The sequence below is a fragment of the Trachurus japonicus genome, chromosome 21 (assembly GCF_045865225.1).
Source record: "Trachurus japonicus isolate A0001 chromosome 21, Traja_1.0".
Lineage (NCBI taxonomy): Eukaryota > Metazoa > Chordata > Actinopteri > Carangiformes > Carangidae > Trachurus > Trachurus japonicus.
Window position 1 is genome coordinate 8,189,015 of NC_140927.1, and position 25,544 is coordinate 8,214,558.

At 42.3% G+C, this 25,544-nt stretch overlaps 1 protein-coding gene across 1 annotated transcript in view; it reads left to right on the plus strand.

The window, feature by feature from the left end:
• The first annotated feature begins 16,830 nt into the window (after positions 1–16,830).
• Positions 16,831–25,544, plus strand: part of slc39a10 (solute carrier family 39 member 10) — a 32,775-nt gene continuing 24,061 nt past the window's right edge. The window contains exon 1 of the mRNA XM_085764515.1: positions 16,831–16,907. The gene's annotated coding sequence lies outside the window, so the exon portion shown is untranslated. The remainder of the gene's footprint in view (positions 16,908–25,544) is intronic.

A 25,544-nucleotide genomic window follows, 5' to 3' on the forward strand; every position in this document is an offset into this window, starting at 1 on the left:
TCTACACCAATGTGGATGGAGTTCCTTTCCTGGTCGACTCAGGGGCTGAGGTGTCCATGACCCGCAGGAGCCTCAACACAGCAGGACACCTAAAGGTGCAGCACCAAGGCTACAAATAGGAGATGGGGAGACATACTATTAGATGACGATTTGGAAATTGGGTCAGTGCAGCCAGTGAGCAAGGAAGTTGCGAAAGAGAATGTGACGCAACCAGCTGCATGTGAATGGAGCCTGTACACAGACGGATCTAAAAAAGGCCTTGATGAAACAGCATTCTGGGGTTTCATACTCAGAAAAGATGAACAATTCAGACAAAAAGGAAAAGTGCCAGGAAGTGCACAAACAGGTGAAGTGACGGCTGTCCTAGAAGGACTGCTGGAACTGGAAAAGAGAAAAATAAAGAAAGCAAAGGTAATAACTGACAGCTTTTATTGTGCTCAAGCACTCACAGAGGATTTGTCTATTTGGGAGGAAAATGGATTTGAGGGTGCCAAAGGAAAAATAGTAGCACATCAAGATCTGTGGAAGAAGATCGCCGAGCTGCGATTGAATATGGACCTGGACGTGGTGCATCAGAGAGCACATACCAGACAGGGGGCTCACTGGAAAGGAAATGAGGAAGTGGATCGTTTCGTCCAGATGAGGAAAGTTGTCTTAGTCGGGATCGGGAAGTGGGACAAGACACCCAAGGGAAGGTCGGTCCCAGAGGAGTGCGTGATGGAGGTAGTGCAGGCCGTACATGAAGCGCTGGGCCATGTTGGCACTGATCCCACACGCAAGGAGTTGGAGAAACAGCATCTCTGGATTCCTAAACACCGGATTCGCCAAATTCTCAAGGACTGTGATGTGTGTGGTCGATACAACGCAGGGCGGAGAGGACAGAGGGTGGATGGACTCACCATAAAAAGCAAAATTCCCTGGGGTTCTGTGTGCATGGACGTGGCTGGACCCATGGGCGTGACAGGGAGAAAAGAAGGAATCCAGGATGTGGAGCAGCTGAAACCAATTCCTAACTAGAAGTAACTAGGAGTCAATTATGGCCAATTGCACACCAGGCTTGCCACCCTTTGCCAGATTGGCCACTGTGTAGGGGGTGGTTGTCATGAGAAGAAGCACAAAGGGGCTCTGGGCAGGAAGAGCTCTGAAAAAATTGGACTACGCAAAAAGAGGATTTTTGTCTGAAGACACAGAGATGTTGGAATGGAGAAGTGTCATCAGCAGGTGTGTGGTGTGTTTCGAACCCACTACACTAACAATTTGCTGGGAGGGCCCAGGCTGGTTGAAACCAGTTAAGATTAAAGGTCAACGAAGAGGAGTCAGAGGCCTGCATCCTAAACCAGTGAAGGTGATGGATGCGTATATCTGCAGAGAAGTGCAGAGTTGGGGTGTTGCCCAGATTGATGATAATCACTCAGTGGGATCTGAGAAGGATTGAATTAGATCTCAATGAATGTACAGTACATGTCAGTGGGATGGAGAGAGAGTGCAGCAGCGAGTGCAGTGTGTTGCAAAGATGTGGAAATCTGATTGCAGTTGGGCGAGCGGAAGAATGGCAAGTGAGAAAATTTGTCAGTCCAAAACAACACACACGGACGCCCTCAAGTGAGAAAGAGGGAGAATTGGTGACAAGAGTCTCGGCAGTAGTTTTGGAGGAGACTGAGGAGTGGAGCCGCATGAGGAAGTGGCGGCCGTGACCACACAGACCGCAGAGGGAGGCGGTATGGTCAACATGAGGAGTGGCTCGATCGCACTCTACCATGGATTTGGAAAGTGCCGCTGGAGCATTTCAGAGCAGCCTTTTCACCTGGCTATTCAAGAAACAGCCAGAAGCTGCCTAGACCAACAGAATTAAAAGGAGGCCCAGCAAGAGACTTCCAGAGAATTGATGAGTGTTCCGGCCAGGAGAGAGAGAGATGGAGGAATTTAAAGGCCAGTCAGAAAATAAAAGGCCTGCGCAGCTGCTTTGCATAAGCTTATATAGGCAATATGTTATAAGGAAAAAGTGAATGAATATGGAGTCAGTGGAGGTCAGCAGATCCCTGCCGCAGCAGTCAACGAGACGTCAGGAGACGGTACCCCTTCCAGCCAGGCTGCAGATGGAGGTCAGCCACAGCTTCTTCTTACTACGGAGGAAGGGGGTTCGGGCCTTCAGCAGCTTGGGAGAGGTTTGTTTGGAGAAAAGGACATCGTGCTGGTCCACCAGGAGACGGACGGAAGTTCGGCAGAGTTGAGAGGCGTTGCCAGGGAGAGAGAAGACAAGGAAGCCAGGAGCCAGCCTCGCCTCAGGATGATTCCGGCCCTCGTCCAGGAGAGAAGACCAAGGAGGCGAAAAGAGCGGGAGCCAGCCTCACCTCGGGAGGATCCGACCCTCGTCCAGCAGACGGAGCGGGAAGCAGGTCTGAACCTCAAGGAGGGGGTCTCAAGAAGAATTGGGGTTCCCAGGCTCAACCGTCAGGGAGTAATTTTTGCTATCTTAAGAAGTATAACTTTTAAAGTGTATTTGGCTAAAAGGTGATTGTTACTATCTTAGGATGTGTAACCTCAAATTGTGATTTGCTAAAGTAAATTAACAAGGAAAATTAAAGAAGTAATTCTTGTTATCTTAAGATGTATAACCTTGAAATGTGTTCTGCTAAGAGCTAAAGGCAGGGTGAGATAGTCATCTGTGATTTATTATTGATTTGCTGGAAAGCAAAGTAAAGAAAAGTATCCTGTGAGATTGCATTTCAAAGTATTATACACCTTCAAGAGCGTTTTTGTTAAGTGCTAAGGAACAGGCTGATGGAGGCAGCACGGGACCTCAAGGAGGGGGTGTCAAGGAGAGTTGAGGGTCCCGGGCTAGGCCTTTTGATGTATACTGTGGGTTTTGTTATTTTATGATGTTTTTACTATTTTTTGATGTCTTTACTATTTTTAGAAGTGATTACTGTATGTGACTCAGGGAAAGTATTACATGATATGATGAATCCCGAGCTGATGGAATAGTTGCCGTAATCTATTGGAAAGGAGAAGTAGAATGGGGTGGGCAGGACAAAGGTCACCAAAATGAGGAACCTGTGGCCTGTCCCGGGACATGCCAGGACAGGTCGAGGTGAGATGGCCACAGGGTCAGATAATTGGGGAAATTTAGAGAAATAGAGAAGTGCGCGTTGACCAAATATGGGCACGGACCGGTGCAGAGTGGTGGAGAAATTATTCCATGACACTAAGGAAGGGTGTCGGCGGTCCAAACATATAAAAAGGTCATCAGGACGAAGTAAAGGAGTGTGCGTCGGGACTGGGTGCGAGAGCGAGCTCCTCAGACCCTACTCCTGCGAAGACTCCGAGGGCTGGTGTGTCTACAGAAGATTGCCATCGAACAAGAAGACTGCGCACAGCGATTTGGACTCGGTTGATCTCCACACTCTCTGCTGGTCCGCTCCCAGGGGCTTAGGCTCCCGATCATCATCCCCAGCAGAAGGGGTTCAGGAAATTCGGCCGAAACCTGCATCCTTATTCTAGAAATTCGAATCAGGCAACTATCCATCAGAGGTAGGGTTGATTAATAGGGTGAGAATTTGATTTTAATTATTTTCTTTGATTTTTATATTTATGCTCTGATGCTGCTTTGCCCCTGCTAAATTCCTGCAAATAAATTTACAACCTAAAAGACAAGAGAACTGTTATCCTCATCTTTTGTGTCAGAGGTTTTAATTCAAATATTACTGTTATGCTGTTCATGATCGTAAGAAGCTAAGCCATAGTGTGCACAACATCTTTAAGACTCTTAAAGGTTAATCTAGTTTTGTGTTCACTTCAAAAGATAAACAGGTCCCTAGGGTTATTTTTCCAAACCGTTAAATTAAACCTAGCCAATAACAAGTGCAAGGATCAAAGAGGGAAGCTGCCGTTAACAGGCGTGCCGGGTTACTACTTCTGGGTGGGGGGCTGCTCTATCAGAACTAGTGGCTTGGGGAAGCGGGACAGACGTCAGGACGAAGGCAGTTAGATGCTAGGCGAGTTTCCTCATCACCAGCTTAAACATTCTTTAGAAATTCTACTCTGGTCCATGACCGTTAGAACTTAAGAACTTACCCTTTAAATGGAGAGCTGGTCTAGTATAGGCTTTCTTTACAGGGGCCTAATACCGGGGATCTAACATACTGTAATATGAAATGCATACTGTTTGTTTGGAGTCTCATATGCTCCTGTTGTGTGAAATGGCAGCAGTAATCCATCACCGCTTCTATTCTGAAAGAACTGAGATGACAAGAACAAGAGATGGATATCAGAAATGTGGTCATCGCTAACAATATCATTGCTTGCATGAGACACAAAGGAAAGTTGAGGGTCAGGGCATTGATGCGGTCCGCATTTCAACTAGCAACACAGCACAGGTTGAGAATAAAGTAGGCCTTTCCTTTTGAATGGAGCGCTGATAGAGTTGAAGACAGGTGGAATAAATGCATGTTTTTTTTGTATATACTAGCTATGTGTTTTGATTTGCTATGCTGTGTTTTGTGGAGATGTGCTGATGACACTGACCCTACAGACACCTCATGAAATCATTTTAACCTGACAAACAAGAGAAGAGGGAGGAGTTCTTCATAGGGCCATTGTGAATTACAGTAAAGTGGTCAGGTAGGAAGGTGAACATATACAGTATGTTCCACCACCACCCCATAAACACCTAGGCATCTCCTGGCTGCCCTCTATGATCTGTGAGAAGACAAGACTAGAGGGAGCTGGAACAGCCACTGCATCCAGGCTGCTGCAGGAGTTTTCACTGGGCTGCTTATTCACAAACAACCCAATAATCAATAATATGTAATATCAAAATCCCACAGTGGAGACATATCTTCTTTATTTTTCAGCATGGTGGTGGAAGGTGAAGGGTCTACACAGTATGTGCACCTCCTCCAGGCCATGAAGGAGGCTTGTTTAGATATTATTGATATGATATCACAGGATGGTTGTCAGGACTGGATCAGTCAAACAAGAAGGTTTTCTGGCTGACGCCAACGTTGCCTATGATGCTGATGAGCGCTGATGAGTGGCCTGTCCTGGATCCTGAGGCAGAGTGAATGTGAGATCTTACTTTATGTCCTTTTTTTCATTTCCCATTGCTTAATACATTTAGCTTACTGTTGAATTATGAATTAATTCAATGCAGTAAAAATGTAATAATGCTGTGTCTTTATATCTATGAAGCATCACTAAAAAGAGGAGGTGGTCAACAGCGGTCAGCGGTTCAGTCCTGAGGCAGCTTAACAATCATCCACACCATGACTCATGTGACCATAATGACTCACATGGTGTCCGAGAGGGGTCAGCTGCTGACGTACATGAGTCCTCCACAGCTTTGAGGGGGTTAAGACCCCACAAGTAGATAACTGTCTAAAGCCCCCCCAGTAGTTCAGTTAGAACTGAGGAAACCTCTCATTAAAGGTCCAGTTCCCTCATATTGATCTTAGCCACCATGATCTGGATGGCGGAGGATATTCACAGACCATGTGCACAATTATTTACTGCAGTAACAGGTTTTTGCATAAGCTGATCTCAACACTTTTTAATGGTTGTTTTGTAATGTGTTTAACGGCTAATGTGTAACGCCTGAAGGAAAAGTCCGGTGTACATCAGTGTGCAATTATACATTAAGGCTATGTTGAGAGTTTTGGTAAATGGAGCTTAATTTCAAGAAATGTGTCTTGGGAATAAAAACGAAATGGATTCACGGTGGTGAGTGTGACCTGTTCTAAGATCAACTGCACTGATTTCCTGAAGGAAGATTAAGAAGGAAGATCGGAATGACTGCAGCAGTAAATGAAGCCTTAAATTACAATAAAAGGTTCCAAGGTTTAGATTACTCCTGTGTGTTGGAGGAGACAAATGGATTATTTGGTCTACAAGGACCAGTGAGCATCAGTGTGCAGACAGGAGTTTACGGACAAGAAAAAGCAGTTTGATTGCTTTAATTAAATCAATTTTAAGATTTACAAAGAAAACTCAGTGCAGGTCATTTTGCTGCTGCTGCTCACTAATAAAAAAAAAACACAGCAGTGGTTATACTCCCTGCTGACACAACCTTTTTCTCAGAATGAAGCTGTGCTAGGTGACTTCATTTACTGCATGAGATGAGATGATGACACGATGATTTTGTTGCTTGTTTTTCTCCAACAATCATGTGTCACTTCTATGATACCTTTATTTAAAATAATTGGAATTGAAAATCTATAATAGAATATGTAGGCACATGCTTTTCCTGAATGTGTTTCCTTGGGGAGAAAAAAAGACAAATTTAAATAATTTTACATTTGCATATTTTTCTACTTTTTTCTCTTACTCTTTTTTTTTTTTTACATTGTATACTACTGTAACAACCACATTTCCCATGTGTGGGGTGAATAAACAGTCTTATGTCTTGTCAAGTATGACTTCCGTGAAGTTGACCTTTGACCTTTGGGGGGAAAAAAACTGCAACATTCCCTTGACCTCATATCCTTCAACATTTGAGTGGCAGGTTTCATGGGTTAGCCATGGGATGAAAGGAAAGATGCACTCCCTTTGCACTTTTCGCTCTGCTTCCATGACAGATGAAGAATGAAACATGGCCCTCTTATTGAATAACAGCATTGATGCTTGTGGCTAAGTACGCTTGTGATCTTTCAAATTAAACTGATGGATTGTGACAGCACGTGGCAAAACGGATTTGAGATGTCAGGATATAGGCAAGGCACGGCCATCAGAAGAACAGTTTCCATAACAAATGTGACGGAAAACTCGTAAAATTATGATAATGATTGGGTAGCGTAATAAAATCTGTATATATCAAATCACCTTTTGCATTGCTGTGCGCTGCAGGCTACCGGTAACTGTGGAAGACTGAGAGAAATAGGCACTGTGCATAGAAAGAAGTTGTTTTTTTTCTGGTAAAAGAGAAATGATTAAAAATTAAGAATTCCTATATAAGTGAAATGAAAATGTCAGCAATAATTGTTGTCACAGTGTATGACTGCCATACCTGAAAGGTACGGCAGATGAAACGGAGGGCTTCTGTCTTACATATCGTGAAACTTTTAAATAAAAAGCATGTGTCTTATCACATTCAATATCAGAACATGAGAAGAACATCATGGCTGTGTGTGCTTTGTATGTCTTTTGTCTGTGTGCACGCTGAGAGGAAGAACAAGAGAAGAAAAAGGAAGAAAGCAAGAGCAAATCAAAAAAGAAAGAATGACAGAGAAATAGGGAATGAATAGAGGATAAAGAATGACACCCAGAACGAATGCTTCAAGTGAGTGACAGGTTTCATAAATTTTTCTTTGTGATCTCATGAGAAACCAGGTCTAGGCAGAAGTGCCAGAGAGGGAAAGAGTGAGAACAGAGTGGGTAGAGCGTTGAATCTCTTTCTGCATGGTGGATGCTCTGGATTTATGGCGGAAAATAATCAGTTTTAATCAAATGTTTGTACCTTCCTGATCGTCTCTCTGTGTGCTCAGGTAACAAACTCCCCAAGCTGAACAACAAAATATGTTGTTAGTCTAATCGCTGTGCAGTGATATAAATCAACAGTGCCACGTGAAACTGATCTGATAGTGGTGTGGCTGACGTTTGGTTAGATTTAACTTTAGAACAACTTGGTTAGCGTTGGGGGAAAAAAATGAGGGTTCAAGAAAAATGATTACTTACCAACATTGATTATTGGCTGGAAAATACTTTTTGTCGATTCACCAGCAATCACTAGGCTATATATTGAAATAATTGCAGCTCATCAATATCCTTATCAGTTGTATAGGGGTGAAAGGTGATGATAATTCTAGGGGCCCAGCGCCCAGTGGGGCCCATAAAATACCCCAGTATTGCATTTGATTTATTCTGCATAAGACCCTGACTAATACTCATATGCTGCATTCGCATCAAAACAAAGTAGGCTAAATAAAAAATGATAATACATACGTAATTGAAAAAAAGACCAAAAAAAAAACGAGAAAAAAAAATGGAAAAGTTAGGGGGTAGGGGCCCACTTTAGTATTCTTTAAGGGGGCCCAGAATTCCTAGCAACGGCCCTGCATCAATATACCTCAGGCTGGTCATTTACCTGTTCACTGCTCTTCATCGATGAAAGAAAAAAGATGAGTGGTTCCAAGACCACTGTAAAAACTGAAAAGTTTGCACAACTTCAGCAAGTTCAAATGGCAAGAAGAGAGCGCTTTCTCCTCTTACGGAGCGTAATAGAGAGTACAGTGTTGTCAAATGTTTCAGTTCATCGTCGTCATATCATGAGAAGCAGATAAAATATATTTTCCTTTGATTGGCCCTGGTGTGTAGACATGAGATCTTGAGCACCTTTGAAATTATGTTTCTCTGCAGGGAGCCTTTGAACATGCCCGATTCCTTTCCTGTAAGATCTCAAAAAGAAGGAAAGAAAGAGCAACACAGCTGCTATTGACAGGAGGAGCTGCGGCTGGATTTAAGGAAATGTCAGGACTGTCAGGAATCAAACGCACTCCTCTGCGTGTGGAAAAAGACTTTGGCTTGAAAGAATGTTCTTTATTGTGAACATTTGATCTTAAAAAAAATCTGCTCCTGCCTCATGTGAAGGAGTTATTCACATGCTGCACCTTTAGTGCCTATTCATAGTTTCTGATAATCTTTGCTTTTCTGTTTTGTTTTTTGTCAAAGAGCTTTGACAATAAAGTCATCTTTTCTAAGCTGCTACATTTATAAATGAATGGTAATTAATGAAACATGCATCCCCTCATAATCATACAAGAGACGATACAGGTTATTAAAGAAAAGCGAAACTTTCTTCAAAAAAGAACAAAAGGCTATAGTGTGTTAGAGAATAATTTCACTTCCCTATAGATCGTTTGTGTAGTTAATGGTCAATCCCTTTGAGTCATAGTGACTTTCTGTTAGATTACTGCTGGGGCAGTTATCAGCCCTATTTTCTCTCTGGGGAACATCATGTCAAGGCCACGGTCCCTCTTTGGCGGCTTCAATCTCACTCTCTGGCTGGTTACAGACCGGCTGTAGAGTCAGATGATAACGCTCACCGTCACTGGATTACACTTAGCTGGTGTGAATCCTTATCTTTATGTTTATGCACTATAGCCAAACGGATGCTAACATATCTCTCCTTTGCTGTTTCGGCCCACCTTTCTAGTATAAGAATCTGAGCTTTACTGTTTGACCCTTAGAATTGAGGTGGATTCACGCACTCATGTTGTGATGATGACTCTTCTGTTCTCCTTGATCAAGTAAATAGACTCCTTCAGCATAAGACATACAGGACTCTGGTACTTCTTCTTCACCGGCATCACCACAAATTCCTCCCTAACACAGTGTACCAATGACCCATGCTAAGGCAATATCTATTAATATTAACATGTAATCCCCCAAAGCCCTGATGAATGTAACATAATGATGATGGCATCAACACATAATTAGGTCACATAACACCTTATTTAGTTGATTATGTTCCAGGATAATGAATAAGTGACAGGGATCTTAAAATGTTAGAAATATACTGAGGTACAGATCAAGTCAAGCTGCAGGGGAAAAAAAGAAAAGGATGGTCATAAAAAAAGGAGCTAAAAATTGTTAGTCCATACCCTCTGCAGTGACATGCAGATTTACCTTCAAAACAACTTGGCTATGTTGGGGAAAAGGTGAGGGTTTGTGTAAAAGTGATTACTTTGTTAATAAAAAAGCATTAATCCCATAAGAAGAGAGGGCTCCTGCATGTTTGTAACAAACATTATATTATCACCAGTCTTCATGGATCAGATTAGGATGTTTCATTTCCTTGTTCTCATTTCGGTTTTTGATTTAGACTCGGAACTTTTTAAGATCTATTGTCAGCAGCAAGCAAGCTCTGATAAAGCCACTGCACACTGCATCTGACAAAGATGAAGAGACAAATATCTGCAGAGACAATCAAATCAATTAAAATGAAAAAAAAAAAATCAAACTTTCCGTAAAAGAATAGAATAGAATAGAATATACTTATTAATACTTTGCGGGAAATTCTTTCATCACAGCGCTCCAGTGTACAAAGGTGAAGAATATTATAGCAGAATAATACAATACAACAACGTAAAATAAATTACCAATTAAATATTACAAAAATTTACAAAGTTAAATATTACCAGAATTACAAAAAATTAAAAACTATAAGAATAAACCCAAAATTTGCCCCTCCCCCCGCCCCATCTTAACAGTATCAGCTCTGTATACTACTGTACCTACTGCTGTAACATGTTATGTCAAAATGTCATAAGTAAAAGAATATTATGTCAAAATGTAAAAAGCAAAAGAAAAGAAAAGATTACGATGAAGATTTTATTCTGTGGGTAATGGGGGTGGGACTAGATAAGCTTTTGCTTCTCCCGCTTTCCCTTTCAGCCATGTGTATTGTATTACTTGATGAAGTGTGATGATGATGATTTAATGGACATGCTCGAAATAAACAAATTGATTGATTGATTGATATACAAAAGAAAATATAAGCATACAGTATCATAAATAAATCTCTGTCGAGGTGATATTGCACCTAGAAATAAGATGCTTCATTGTACAGGCTATAGTGAGCTGGTTTATTGCACAGAATAATTGTAGTTTAATGGCCACAGGCAGGAATGATTTCCTGTGGCGCTCTGTGGTGCAGCGTGGTGGAATGAGTCTCTTGCTGAATGTGCTTCTGTGGCTGGTCAGCACGTCATGGAGAGGATGGAGAGAGTTGTCCAGTATGGACCTAATCCTGGACAACATCCTTCTCTCTGATACACCTGTCAGGGAGTCAAGCTCCTCTCCAACAACATGGCCGGCTTTGCGGATGAGTTTGTTAAGTCTGTTGGCGTCCCGCACCTTCAGTCTGCTGCCCCAGCACGCCACAGCGTAGAGAATGGCACTGGCCACCACAGACTCATAAAACATCCGCAGCATTGTCCGGCAGATGTTGAAGGTGTGGTGTATTATCTTCAATTTAGGTTAGTGCAGGTTCAATTCAAATCTGGAGGACAATAGGAATTTAATATGTGATGATTCGGATAGTTTATATTCAAATATAAATGAAGGAGGGTCCCTTAATTAACGTTAGTTAACATTATTAAGCATTAATATATAAACTAATGTGTTAATTAATGCTGAGTAATGCATACATAATGATAACTAATTTCAATATTCAACTTTTAATTTATTAACTAAATTTGAGTAGTAAACATTAATTAACTGCTTACTAATAGGCTACATTAATTAATGTGTTTCCTAACCCTAAGTAATACATAATAATGATTGTTAATATATCTGTAAACAGTTAATTAATGCTTAATAATGTACTAACTAACGTTAATTATTGTAAAGTGTTACCGGAAGAGGTTATAAGAGAGATAGACGCACATACATTTACAGATAAGATATTAGGTGTTTAGTAACAGTAATAGATGAGATAATGAGTGACTCTTGTGAAATGTACCGTGGGAGAATGTGTTTCCTGTTATTCACATTTTTCCTGTGAGAGCCTTATCTAAGTTTATGTGTCCAGAGGAAGAATGCAAGGTCGTAAACTTCTATAGGCTAGATCTTGTCTCATGTTCATAGACATAAAACATGAACTGCGTATGTCAAACAGTTACAGGAATTGTTTAGATTAACAGATACATGATAGTTCATGTTAATGTCATGTTACTTTTAACAGTTAATGCCTATTATGGTAAGCTATATCCTTATGTTGAGAGAAGGTGGAGTTTTGGAGTTAGAAAGCATAAGGTTATGGTTTTGAGCTATAGAGAGAGAGATCTCATATTGGCACCAGAGATGCTCCAGGATTCGGCAAATTTTGTACACTGTTCTTCTTCTTGTAAATAAACTCTTTTCGAATACAAGTGAACACGTGTCAGCGGTGATCCCTTCTTTTCATCAATACATCAATATAGCACAAAGGACCTCAGCCCGCCTCAGAAAATAGAGACGGCTTTGGCCCTTCCTGTAGAGTGCGTCAAGTGTTTTTAGTCCAGTCCAGTTTATTGTGTACTGTAAGTACACCCCTAAGTACTTGTAATCTTCCACTAAGTCCACATTAACCCCACAGAGGGAGATAGGGGTCACTGGAGCCCTGGTCCTCCTCAGGTCCACCACCAGTTCCTTAGTCTTTGCCACGTTGAGCTGCAGGTGGTCCACGTGACAAAGTTGTCCACCACACCCCTGTACTCAGTCTCCTCACCCTTACTGATAAGTCCAACTACTGCAGAGTCATCAGAAAACTTCTGAAGATGGCAGGTCTCTGTGAAGTAGTTGAAGTCTGTGGTGTACAGGGTGAAGAGGAAGGGAGAGAGGACGGTCCTCTGCGGTGCCCCACTGTTGCTGATCAGTCTGTCTGGTGTACAGTGCTGCAGGCGCACATACTGTGGTCTGCCAGTCAGGTAATCCACAATCCAGGACACAAGGGGGGGGGGGGGGGGGGGGTGGGGGCGCTCCACCCGAGATGGCCTGATGGTAGGGGTGGGCGATATGGCAAAAATATCATATCACGGTTTTTGAAAAATAAAATAACGATCTCGATTTTATCACAATCTTAAATCTAAAATTGAAAAACAGACAATTTAGGTCAAAGAGCCTTTCTAAACAAATTTTAATGGGCTCTATGCACAGCTCCACTACTTCCTGAACTTAAGGCAGCTCCTTTATTTCCTGTCTTACATTATTAGACAAACTGATTAATCCAGGTGTGTCGGAGTAGTCACAATGATCAGACACACCTGGATTAATTAGTTTGGGAGCTGCCTTTCAGAAATTCAGGAAGTAGTGGAGCTGTGCATAGAGCCCATTTAAATAGTTGCAGTTTTGCCAACATGTGCAAGTAGCCTAAACATACTCTGATAAAATGCACTCTTGCAACATAAAAGGTGCCCCAGACGATCCTACGATCTCTGCACTTTGGCAGATCGTCTACATGCTCTAATCCTTCACGATTTAATATCGTCATATCGCCCACCCCTACCTGATGGTGTTGAATGCACTGGAGAAGTCAAAAAACGTGACTCTCACAGTGGTCGCCGTCTTGTCCAGGTGGGTGTAGACACAGTTGAGCAGGTAGATGATGGCATCCTCAACTCCTAGTCGGGGCTGGTAGGCGAACTGGAGGGGGTCTAGTAGTGGTCTCACCACGGGCCGGAGCTGATCCAGGATGAGTCTCTCTCTTCATTACGATGTCAGTGCCACGGGTCTGTAGCCCTTGGATCCGCTGGGGCGCGGCATCTTGGGACACAGGAACGACGCATGACGTCTTCCACAGCACGGGGACCCTGTGAAGACTCAGGCTCAGGCTGAAGATGTGGTCCTGAGTCTTCACAGGGTCCCCGTGCTGTAGCCATGATTGACTTACCAATAGGTCATATGCAAAAGTCTGAGCACCATAGGGCTCATAGGACATATTTTATTGTGTATGTAAATTTGAAGTGAAAATAAGTAAACCCAGTAAAACAAGTAATGACAGTTAAAGCAGAAGTAAGCGGAATATTTGTGTTAATATAAGTCTTAAATAGTTATATCTTCCGACAGCAATCACTTACATAGAGCGTTTGGTCTGAAACACGGGTCTGTCAGTCACTCTGCTCTGCTGTAAGCCGAGGAGAAAACTTTCCTTGTATCCTACAACCTTTATCCAATGAGGAGAGAGAACGGCATAAAGGGGCGGTCCTCTCTGTGTGTGCAGCCAAGGGATGCGCGTGAATGTGGTGACGTAGGGACGAGGGCGGGGACTGCTAACCCCATCCGCTGACAGGAAGTTAGCCAAAACGACCGGATCGCTTACTTCTGCTTTAAGTAGAAATCACAACAAGATGTGAAAACCAGGCAAACTTCCAAATAAAACCACACCTCTGCTGGGCAGGAATACAAACACAAACTGAGAGGTGAGGCAGGAAGATGAGGATAACATGGGAGTGCTGGAGCATTGTTCAGCTGCACAGTGTTGAACAGGTTTTCCATGAAACAGATACACGCTGCCAAGTGTTTGGTTGTGTGGCAGCCAGTGGTATAGCTACTGCACAGTCAGAGAGAGGACCCAACTACAGCTGTAGGGGTGCAGAGTCTCTGTATGTGGACATCAGCAAATATTTGGTCAAGAGATCTCCAGAGCATGAGAATGAAGGGGATGAGCGCACAGCGTGGAACTTGTTGGAAGCTCCTCCTTCTTTATCGATTTGAGGATGTGAAAGTTGGAGTTTCCGGGTGTAGGTTTTCCATTACAGTAGGATGTGTTCGTGCGTATGTGTGTGTGTGCATTATAGCCTTGGCAAGTACAACAAACCCGAGGGGAAACAAGCAAGCACACTTGCCTCTCTCCAACCTCTACCCGATTAAAGGGAATGAAAAATCCATTAGTGCTTGGTAGTTGGGTTTACAGGTGGCTAATGAGCTGATATTTAAAACTTGTCACTTGTCGTATCTCTCTCTCCTTTTTTCTTTTTCTTTCGATCTTTGGCTGCCCTCCAGGACCGAGCACCAGAGGGTCTGCTGGGGTGCCAGTATTGCTCTGTATCAGCAAAATGTCAGCCAGGAACATACACACACACACACACACACACACACACATACACATGCAGGATCCAGACTACATTTCCCCAATGCCTAATACCATCAAACGTAAGGACGCAGTCAATGTGGACAACCCTAATATGACCCTAGTAATATAGCTTTATAATAGAGTATGTGACTCAAATGAACTATTTCACTGGTGCCTGTAATTAGGTGCATGATAGTTGTTCAAGCTCTTGTGGCATCAGGCTGGTGTGAAAAATGAGACTTATTGTCCTCATTAGAAATGACCTCACCTATTTTTAAGCACCGTGTGATAAAAAGGCCAATTCCACCACGAGTCAATGCGCCGTCTTTCCTGCCTGTCGTCGCCGCATGGGCAAAAGCTGCGTCAGGTAGATTGCCTGCGGACCATAACCACTCTAGTTGCAGTGCAGGAAATATTACCTCAGTAATCTGCAGCAAGAGGCATTTCAGCTGGAAATGGCTCCCTGCGCTGGGTTGTATATATACGGCTGAGGCTGAGTCGAGCTCATAATTCAACGCGGCCGTTGGCACTTTTCATCTCTGTCTGCTGGGGCTGGGTACTGGCTAAACGACAGTGAAAGCCACAGTGGCACTTCCACCATTGCTTTACGACTAGCAGAGACCCTGGGGCACCATGACTGGAGTGCTAAGTGAGAACATGGCTGCCAATCACTCGATATTAATCTTTCTGTGATCAGGAGAAGCAGCCGACATGATGGGGAGGGGGGTCGGGGGTGGGGGGTGGGGGGGTAGCCTACCTAAGGTGGGGAGGAGCGGGGAAGTGGACCCAGCTGCTGCACTGCTAACAGAAATTAGCCATGTGCCCCCATTCGGAACGTCCAACTGCCTCACAGTCGCCTGCACAAACAAGCGCACACACACGCACGCACGCACACACACCATTCCCTCAGCACTGGGGCTGTACAGCCTGGATTATGAAAATACTGAGTCCTGATTCACTATTCAACTGTGAAACTTATATAACAATATCCAACAGAAGCCTCTAAATATCCTATTTGTCACATTAATTCAACACATGAAGAATGAATAAATTATATTAAATGTAAAAGAAGACAAACAGAATCAGCCTTCAATCCCCCCAATGCTATTTGTGTGTGTGTGTGCGTGTAGCCTACCAGACACAATACCAAAGATAGACATGACTTCTGTGTCCCCAGGAGCTATGACCCAGATCATGTGCCTTCCATGCCACAACTGTCATCCAGTCATTATGTGTTATTTATAGATAAATGGCAAAAATGTCTAACATGCTCAACCATCCAAAAACTTTCTCAAGCTGTTGACAGTCAGAGCATTCAGTCATGTTTTGAATTGGCTAGATCTCACTCTTATGAAATTTACAACTGGTAGACACATGCCTCATTTGTTTTTAAATTTAAAAAATATTTTAAAAGGGAATTAATAAGAACCTGGGTGTTATTTGTAGGCTACTTTACTTTCTTAAATTTTTGGTTAATATAGAAAATTCTTGCCTCGCATCATCTTTGCTGCTTCTGTTGTCTTGTTTTCTAATCTGAAGCCCATTTTAGAGAACTAGCAACAAGGCTATAACCTGTAGCCTATTATGCAAATAAAATTAAGAAGGCTAATCCAACACTGTAATTGTAATAGGTCTCTGTGAAGTGTTAGTTCAATATTTACAAATGGGCGACCTGCCAAATTAAATAGACCCATTTCAGTTTTGCTTCAGTTGCTGGTTCAACTCTTCACTCCTTTCCCTGATTGTCCTTGTCATCTACCAACATTTTCAATTTTTTTTTTTTAAGACTTTAAATAGTTTGCCACAACTTTATTTTAGGTTTTTGTCTCAATGTAGGGTGTAGTTTTCAGTAGGACTGAAGTTTAGGCTATTCTCCCTGAACTGACTAAACATTTGTATTGATTTTGGGGATAAAAAATCTTTGTAATCTATGATTCACTTTGAAGCAGAAAAGACACAGGAGAACATTTACGTTTTCTAATAATAGGCCATTACTTCATTTTACTACGCTCAGATGGTAAGCTGTGTAGATTTCCACAACATAAAGAGGACGTGACTCACAGGTGGGTGTGTTTGTGTGTTGACAGTTTGTGGCATTCGCCTCGTTACTGCGTGAACATCATTTCCTCCTCTAGTCATATGACAGCCCAGACAATCTGGCGGAAAGAAACGTCAGTGCTTTCTTCAAAGCGCAACGCAGATAGCGCAGACTGCCGGCTCGCCCTTGTCGGGAGACTACGTAAACTGCGCAGAGGCGGTTGGGGAATGACTGGCATTTCGCACGTCGACGTAAACCACGCTGCTTTTTTTTTTTTTTTTTTTTGGTACCGAGCGAAGAGGATGCACACGGCACTCGAGTGAGGTAACTATATAAAAAAACCCATTTGTTATCATTCACTCCCACAACATGGACCCGGGCGGCGTATGCCACAACGTGTAGCCGTCTCAACCCGCAAGTTGTGCCCGTCATTTCCAGACTCTCAGACAGCGGCACATGGCAGCGCTGCTCTTTGTGGGCTCGCAGCTAATTTCCTCCGACTCCGTCTGCTAGCTAACGTTAGCTGAACTGTTGCTTTCTGCAGCTAGCGCGTTAGCCGCTCCGACCGACCGACCGACCGACCGACCGGGGCTGCCTGCGGCTCAAACTGCACAAACGGGATGCGTGGCTTTTGAACGCGTATATGGGGAAAAACCCTCTCCGGGACAGTCAGGCGGTTTTATTAGCGAGTTTCAATCGGCTTTTAAACGTTACGGTTGTGTGAGCACGTTTGTAGCACGAGGGAGAAGGGCATGGTCCCTCGGTGCTGCGCTGGTCGCCACCACGTGCGGGGTTGAAGCCCCCTCGGTGGTGGTGGGGTCCTGACGGGGCGGTCTGCTGCTGCTGCTGCTGCTGCTGCTCCGCCTAGTAACAAACAGCGTGGCTGCACCACCGCTCCGTAGTGGAGCTGGGACAGCGTGTGTGACTCGGTTACTTTAGAAATTAAAGTGCATTATTTTAAAACCCATTTTACCGGGCGGACCGAGCATTTGTGGGACCCTCCGCTGTGACGTGACCGCCTTCAACCATGTGCCAATAAGGCTTGTCCCTATTGTCTGCAGTTCAATGCTGATTAACTTAATCGAGACTTATTCCAAACATTTGCATAATTTTTTTTACAGCTGCAATATTAAAACTTATAAATGTAGGCGAATTTTTTTTTTTTGTGTTAAATGTGCGTTTATTTAAAGCAGAAGTAAGTGATATATTTGTGTTAATATAAGTCTTAAATAGTTATATCTTCCGACAGCAATCACTTACATAGAGTGTTTGGTCTGAAACACGGGTCTCTCAGTCCCTCTGCTCTGCTCTGAGCCGAGGAGAAAACATTTATCGTATCCTACAGTTTTTATCCAATGAGGAGAGAGAACGGCATGCAGGGCTGTGTGTGCAGCCAAGGGACGCCGTGAATGTGGTGACGTAGGGACGAGGACTGTTATGGTGCGTTCAAGGAAACTCGTATTTTTCCGACCGTGAAGTCGTACCAGTTCGATCTGGTACGAGTTCACCGGTCGGAAGTTACGAGTGGCCGTTATAGTGACTTTCACCGGTAAAACAGGTCGGAAAAACACGAGTGGGTTGCCTGAAACACTACAAAATCGTAAGTTGTGACTTGAAGCTGTAATTTACGATTTCAAAAGCCTGCCTGGAACGCAGCATTAGCGAAAACGACCGGACCACTTACTTCTGCTTTAATTCACTGTCACGAGAAGTATTCATAAACCTGCATATTAAACATAGTGGTGAAGTCTTAATGAGGAACTTGAACACAAATATAAAATGTTGCCACAAAATCCTCAGTGGCTTCATTGAGCCGAAACGGTCAGAGTTTGAGATGTGAGATCCAGATGTTCTGAAGACTCAACACAAAAGCTGTCATCCATCGTCACTGAATCAAATTTCAGTTATCTCTGTTATGAGGACTGGCAGAAGTAGAAAAGTTGTTGTAATGAAATAAATCCACCTCTACTTGAAACTGATGTTGAGTGGGCTTTATGCACAGCTCCACTACTTCCTGAACTTACGCCAGCTCCTTTATTTCCTGTTTTACATTATTGGACCAACTGGTTAATCCAGGTGTGTCTGACCTCACAACAATGGTCGGGCACACCTGGATTAATCAGTTGGTCCAATAATGTAAAACAGGAAATAAAGGAGCTGGCTTAGATTCAGGAAGTAGTAGAGCCCAATAGACACACAACTGTAAAGGTGGTTAAAATATACGGTAATTTGTGTAACCTTTAGGTCTGGTGCAAGGCTGGCAATTGATAGCTCAGTGCCGTTTAAAAACTAGTAGGCTATTATTCATGTTACAAGTCAGTATCCTGCACCACCCAAGGAATGTGTGTGCCTGGTGCTGCTGTTCACATGACAAGGTTTACAAAACACTCTTTTTGTAAAAGGGCATGTTTTTTTTTGTTGGCATGTAATGAAGCCAGAGAAAAAATGTTGCCAGTGTGATTTGGAGGCACCTGACCCATAATTATTTTCTCCCTCAGACAGTATCTGATTAGCTTTCCTGCAAGGTGCAGAAATGTATGTAAACAAGACCTGATTGCAACCATTCACAAAGATGGGTCATGTAAGGTAGAGTGTCCGTTGAGTTAATCAAAACGTAATGCAAACAGATGTTAAAATCATACAAGAATACATTTAATCAATATGATTTGATAAAGCAAGGAGAGCAGCCTCGGTGGCCTGTGTTATCTCCCAGTGTGCTGTATCTGTTCTCCCACATAAACTCCAGTCAGCCATAGAGGACAAAGAAATGTTATGCTTTCAGGATTAGAGAAGATTTAGCCAGAAAAAACACAGATTCAGCGTTGACATGTAAACTCTCATTAGCAGTGTAAACTGATTGACGTAACACACACACAAAAAAAGATGAAAAATGCAGGTCTTGTATAGTACTGTTGAACTTCACACAACTCTGGTTAGAGTTGATTTGGTTTTACTTCTCATTTTAACTGTCACATTGCGTAACTGAACCTTTTTAACAGCTGCGACATACCAGTGCAGCATACAGCTTGAAAGTATAGCATATTGGCTTTTATGTGCAGATTTCTGTCACATCATTGTGCATTTGAAAAGCCTTCCAGTGCCACGTGAATAAGTGTTGGCTTTGTAATGTGGCAAAGTTCTTAAGATTTACATCCCAAGATATGTAGTTGTGTAATTAGCCCGAGAACATTAATGTGATTAAACAAACTTTAACTCTTGTATATGGCTGGCTGTATATTATTCATCGCCTTTATGTGTAGTAATGGTCCACCTTTTTGTGTCAGATTTGCCCTGCAGTATAATTAGTTAAAAATGACCTTTAGATTTGTCCGCCGGTATTAATATGTAACACCCAGTTCAGGTCTAATGTTGTTGGAAATCTCTAAAACAGTGTAATTCCTCTTAATCCTGTCGGTGATTGGCCCTCTCCTGTTTAGATAAAAGCCTACCTCCACACCAGTGTCATCAAAATCAGTTAGATCCTCACTGAAAAACCAAACATGTATTATGTGGGAGGATTGATAAATTGTTTTTTTGTTTTTTAATCGGAGCACCACCTTGAACCTTACATTACAAACCCACAGTGAAAGTCACTGCTGTTGCCAGCTGCTTTGATGATCATTTTTGTACATAGCTAAACGTGGTTGGTCTATTTGTTTTAGTGCTTGCAATGTCCACAATCTGCTTCACATGTAACACCATTCCCACACTGCAGCTGTTAGTACAGACGGGTTATTTTGAGCAGTATCTTGAAGCTGTCTTCTTGACCATCATGTTTTTTCGTAATCTTAATAGACTGGGCAGATATGAGTCTATCATTGCAAGATGAGATAAAATGTTTGAAGACAACTGATGTTTAAATGGCAGAGCCGTTGCTACTGAAGCAACACCTTGCTCGAGAGCGAAGTGTAGACACTGTGGTCAGATCAATACATCAGAAGCTACATCTTCTTCCCACATTAGAAATAAAGCTGTGGAAAGACACACACAACTGCCATTATACCTTAATTTCACTTTAAAGGCATAGTTCAACATTTTGGCAAATTGGCCCATTGCCATAATCCCTGTAGTCTTACCAGTAGGTTTGTTACCTTTAATTGTCGGTGCTATTTTGAGAACAGTGGAGCAGAACGGCGAGCTGCTCAGAGCTACGCTACGGAGGCTAATAGAATTTCTTGGTTTCCCTCATCAAACTTATCAAATACACAATCCACCAACTCCAAAACACTCTTGTGGACAAGTTGTGACCTGCACATTCACCACGCTATGAGATAATAACAGGATGTTACGAGACAGAGTTGTTTTTGAGGTAAATTTATGCAAAACCACTGATGCGTGTTCCTGTCGGGTGCAGTTTTTCAGCTAGAAGTCTCTGCATTTTCCTTGAAAACAACTCTGTCTCGTAATGTTCCGTTATTATCTCATAGCGTGGTGAATGTGCAGGTCACAACTTGTCCACTTTTGGAGTTGTTGGATTGTGTATTTGATGAGTGTGATAAGTATTTGACCAAGAAATCCTATTAGCCTCCATAGCTCTGAGCAGCTCACGGCTCTGCTCCACCGTTCTAAAAATAGCTTGCACTGACAATTAAAGGTAACAAACCTACTCCTAAAACTATAGGAATTATGGCAATGGGCCAATTTGCCAAAATGTTGAACTATCCCTTTAATCTCAGTGATGTTGCCTAAAGCCTAATGCACTCCATTGTCATAAGTTGATCCCTTGAAGAGCTCCAAATAAGTATTTAACAAATATAAGGCAAATAGTTTGTTTTGTGGTGGCCTCTGCTCTTAGTTGATAAAGAACATCTAAGCATTTAGTCTCTAGTGTACAACTACACGGTTTCTGTTGTAAGTATTACACAGTATTTACACAGTAAATATATTCGTTTCTGTATAAAGGTTAGGGCATTGTGGCACACTTTACTCTTTACAGGTGTTAGATTTACAACAAGACAGAATGTTAAAGGTGGCAAATAGTGTTGAATATCCAACCAGTAGTTGGCCTATAGCCACACACAAATACCATAGTAGCTGGTCAGGTGGTTGATCTTAGACACAGCTCCCTGACTGCTCAAATACACACACTCACGCACATTCCCTCTCTGTGGCTCCCCTCCTCCCTGTACAAACTAGTTAAGTCACTGGACTCGAAATCCTCAATCCACAACCTTTTTTTTTTTTTTTGACTTATGTTTGTAGCGGGGTGAACGTTTTGTGTTGGTGTGGCGTTTAACTCCCACCCTTCTTGGCTTATTTCTGTCAAGAGGTAAGCATCACTCTTGTTTCGCCAGGCTGTTACTTTGTCTTTGACATGTGCAGTGTAATGCTCAGTTGATCGTTGTGTTTACCTTTTCTGTGTCTACTCTAGCCGTGGAGTCTTTCACTCCTTTTGCACTATGATGAGCATGCTTCCAGGCCACGGAGCATCAGCCATGCACCTGCGTCTCACCGCTCACTCGCTCGCTATTTCGTATTTGCGGCTCCTTTTATTCCAACCAAAGGAGTCCGGAGGGCTATTTACAGCATCTTCCATCAGCGACTCTTGATTTAACAACTCAGTGGCTTTGACCTACAGAACCTGGGTTTGATGCGGTGTTTGTCACTGTGTAAGGGGCTGTTTGTCTCTGAAGAAGTTGAGAGAAGTTGTGGCCTGATTTTATTTGAACCTTTTTGTCCCATAGCCTAATTTCATACCACAGAGGGGTTTAAGGACGACACAACCTCCTTAAGACAGTCGCATCTAGACATTTAAGGCTTTTCAGTGATGGATAATGTGCATGACTTAGAATTGTTTGATTTTTCTCGATTATTAATTTGTCTTCTAATTCGCTTGTCGGGATCGACTCATACTAAACCACACGTGTGTGTCGTCTTCTGTTAGCTCAGCTGAGCCTGCTGGACTGAAACCTATTGTCAGACTAGCTTTTCAAAGATAAAGGCTTTTCTATATTACCTTGAATATGCCAGGTGCTGGAGTCAGGAGATTTGCAGGAGACCTACCACACAGCTTATGACAAATTCCACAGAATAGCAGCTCTGGATCAGAGGATTGCTGGGTTGACCCGTCAAAATGACTACCTTGATCACTGTTTATTTAGTTTTTTTCTCCTGCCAGCATTTCGCAGCACACGCCGCTGTTGTGACAAAGGCACCGTGCCGGTAAACATGCGGCATATACTTGCCTGCGCTTCTCATGGATAGTTAAGCTTAAGCCGTGATGATGATTTCACATTTTGGTTCCGTCAGTGTTGTGTAACGTCTCGCTGTGCCACCTCAGCCACTGTCGAACGCTTAGGAAACAAATGATTGGGCGAATGGATACAGTTCACATGTATTATTTCTCCAGTGATGTGAGCACATCTCATGTCACTTAAACTCAGGTGTCTCGTCTCTCGGTCTCATGATAAAAGAGCAGATTATTGTCCTCCAAGACTCTGACGGACCATCTGCTGTGAGTTGGGTCCATGTGGCGTCTGACATCTGCAATCTCCAGTGTGCCTCAGGCCTCCACACTGACATGTTTTTATGTCTCTGTCAAGAGCAAACTGTGTCCTTACTCCACAGTTAATTCATATTATTTTAGTTTATTCTTAGTAGTACTATGGAGCTGTAATCACAGTACTGTCAAACTGTGAAACCGTGATATTTATGCTCAAAGTTATCATACTGTCAGAATCGCCTGACCACGTCCTCTATCCTTCATTGCTCATATTTTATTTGCAGTGTGCAGCAGCTGTCACTGACCGTCACTGCACTCAGTTGAAATTTCAAACGTTTCCAAGTAGCACATTACATAAGTAAACAGCTGCCCAAAAAATCATTAAACTTAATATGCTCTCAGGGCTCCAAACTGCTCCTAAATGGGAGCATTTTGCCCCTAAAATTTGAGACAGTGCAAGCAAATGTTTTGTCTACTTGCACATGTGCATCCAGTAAATTTGCCCCTTTTTTACACTCTGGTGAAACATGGAAGGGGTGACTCAAAGAATCTGGTATCTGTCATTACAGGTGGAAGGCCAATGTGTGTAAGGATCATGAATGAAAAGGAAATGTGAATATCTGCTTTGCAAGTTGAATTACAGTGTGCACCCCCAAATGTTTTGCTTATAGAAAGAAAAAACGAATTATCCTAGTAAAAAAAAGTTAGTCTGGAGCCTGGCTCTCTGTAAGCCAGTTCCTTTTATTTGTTTTTTCCCCAAGAGCAACATTTTCTGTTCCACGACACTCATTGAAACCTGATCTGAGTGTCTGTGCATTGTTCGTACAAGAGATGAACCTTCTTGCTGCGCTCCTATCTCTTATTAAAAAAAAACACTGTTGAACATTGTACTAAATGTTAGAGATGTTCTAAAACTGATAAAAACATCCAAAACTGCTGAAAATGCCAGATGGAGCATCACCAAGTACACAAATCCATCCACTGATTCTATACCATGTTTATAAAGTCAGTTTTTCCCACATTCATTCAGCAGCACTGCAAGTTAGTTGTGTAGTTGGAGATCTATATAATCACGACTATTTCTTTTGCAGTTATGATGACTTTCAAAGTGGATCATAAATGAGTTATCTGGCATTCATAGGCTACTTTGTATTTCTTTTTCAAAGCATTAAGCTTGAGATGTTTTTGTTTTTCATTATTGGCGTAATTAGTTGTTGTGCACGTCCATCATGAGGCTAAAAGCAAATTGAATTTTGGAAGAAATACAAATATGAGTTTAGGATTAGTGGCAAAACAAAATAATTCATTAATTTATTTATTTCTTGTTTTGTAACTGCACGCCTTTCAGTCTCATTTCTTGAATACCAGAATAGTTGTTTTTTTTGCCTCATTCCTCTCTGAGATTCCCTGCAGACACTGGCCTGATACAGAGATGAGAGGGATGTGTATGGCCGTGTGAGAATCATATGAAGCAGCTTAAGGCCAAAGTCTTTTTTTTTTCCTGGAGAAATAACAAGGTTCCTGTCGACACTGACAAGTTAGAAGAGACATGAGAAAATATCTCCTGAGGTGAGAAGTAATATATAGCTAAAGGTTGCATAATGGAAAGAAATACGACTTAAAAAACATATTTTTTAAACGTTAAACTTAAGTTACATAATAAACACTGTAGTAGTGGCTTTCACAATGAAACCGAGGCATTTGGATCAGCTGGTAGTATTTATAAAATGTATCCGCTCTGATGTTCACTTCGATCACTTCACTGCGAATGTGACAACATAACCCTGAGGTTATTTTTTAGTCTGAATAGCTTCATGGTAACTGTATTTGTCCACATTCAGAGGTGCGTGTGAACTGTGCTGATGAACAGTTGGGTTTGTATTTTATCATTAGCATTTATCATTAAACTGTATCAGCTCACCTGTAGGGCCACATCTTCTTTGCTAATTAATGTTATTTAATGAGAAGCTCTATGCTCTGTTATTTAGATTGGTCATTGAATGTACCTGGCAGTGTCACTTCAACCGTTTCAAAGTATTGTGGTTTGCAAGAGGCTGTTTTCATAGCAGAGGTATTGGTAGGGCTGTTCGATTAATCGATTTAAAATCGTAATCGCGATTATTTGGAATCGTAAAAATCGATTTTTTTACTCTAACTAGGGTAATTACGGTAAGCATCTGGACTGCACTGAATTATGGTAGTGACTGCTGTCTCCTTCCTCCCATCACGCTCTCCCGACACACTGGAAACAAGCATGTCGGCATTTTGCTATGACCAGTGAGGATTTCGTTGCCAAAAAGACCAACGTCTCTTTTCCACTACACAGTTACAGCTCTCACGGTCCATTAGGTCCATTTAAAAAGACACAAACAGCACACAAAATAGTTTGTCATTTAAAGGGATAGTTCAACATTTTGGCAAATTGGCCCATTGCCATAATCGCTATAGTCATAGCAGTAGGTTCGTTACCTTTAATTGTAGGTGTAAGCTATTTTCAGTACGGCGGAGCGCAGCAGCTG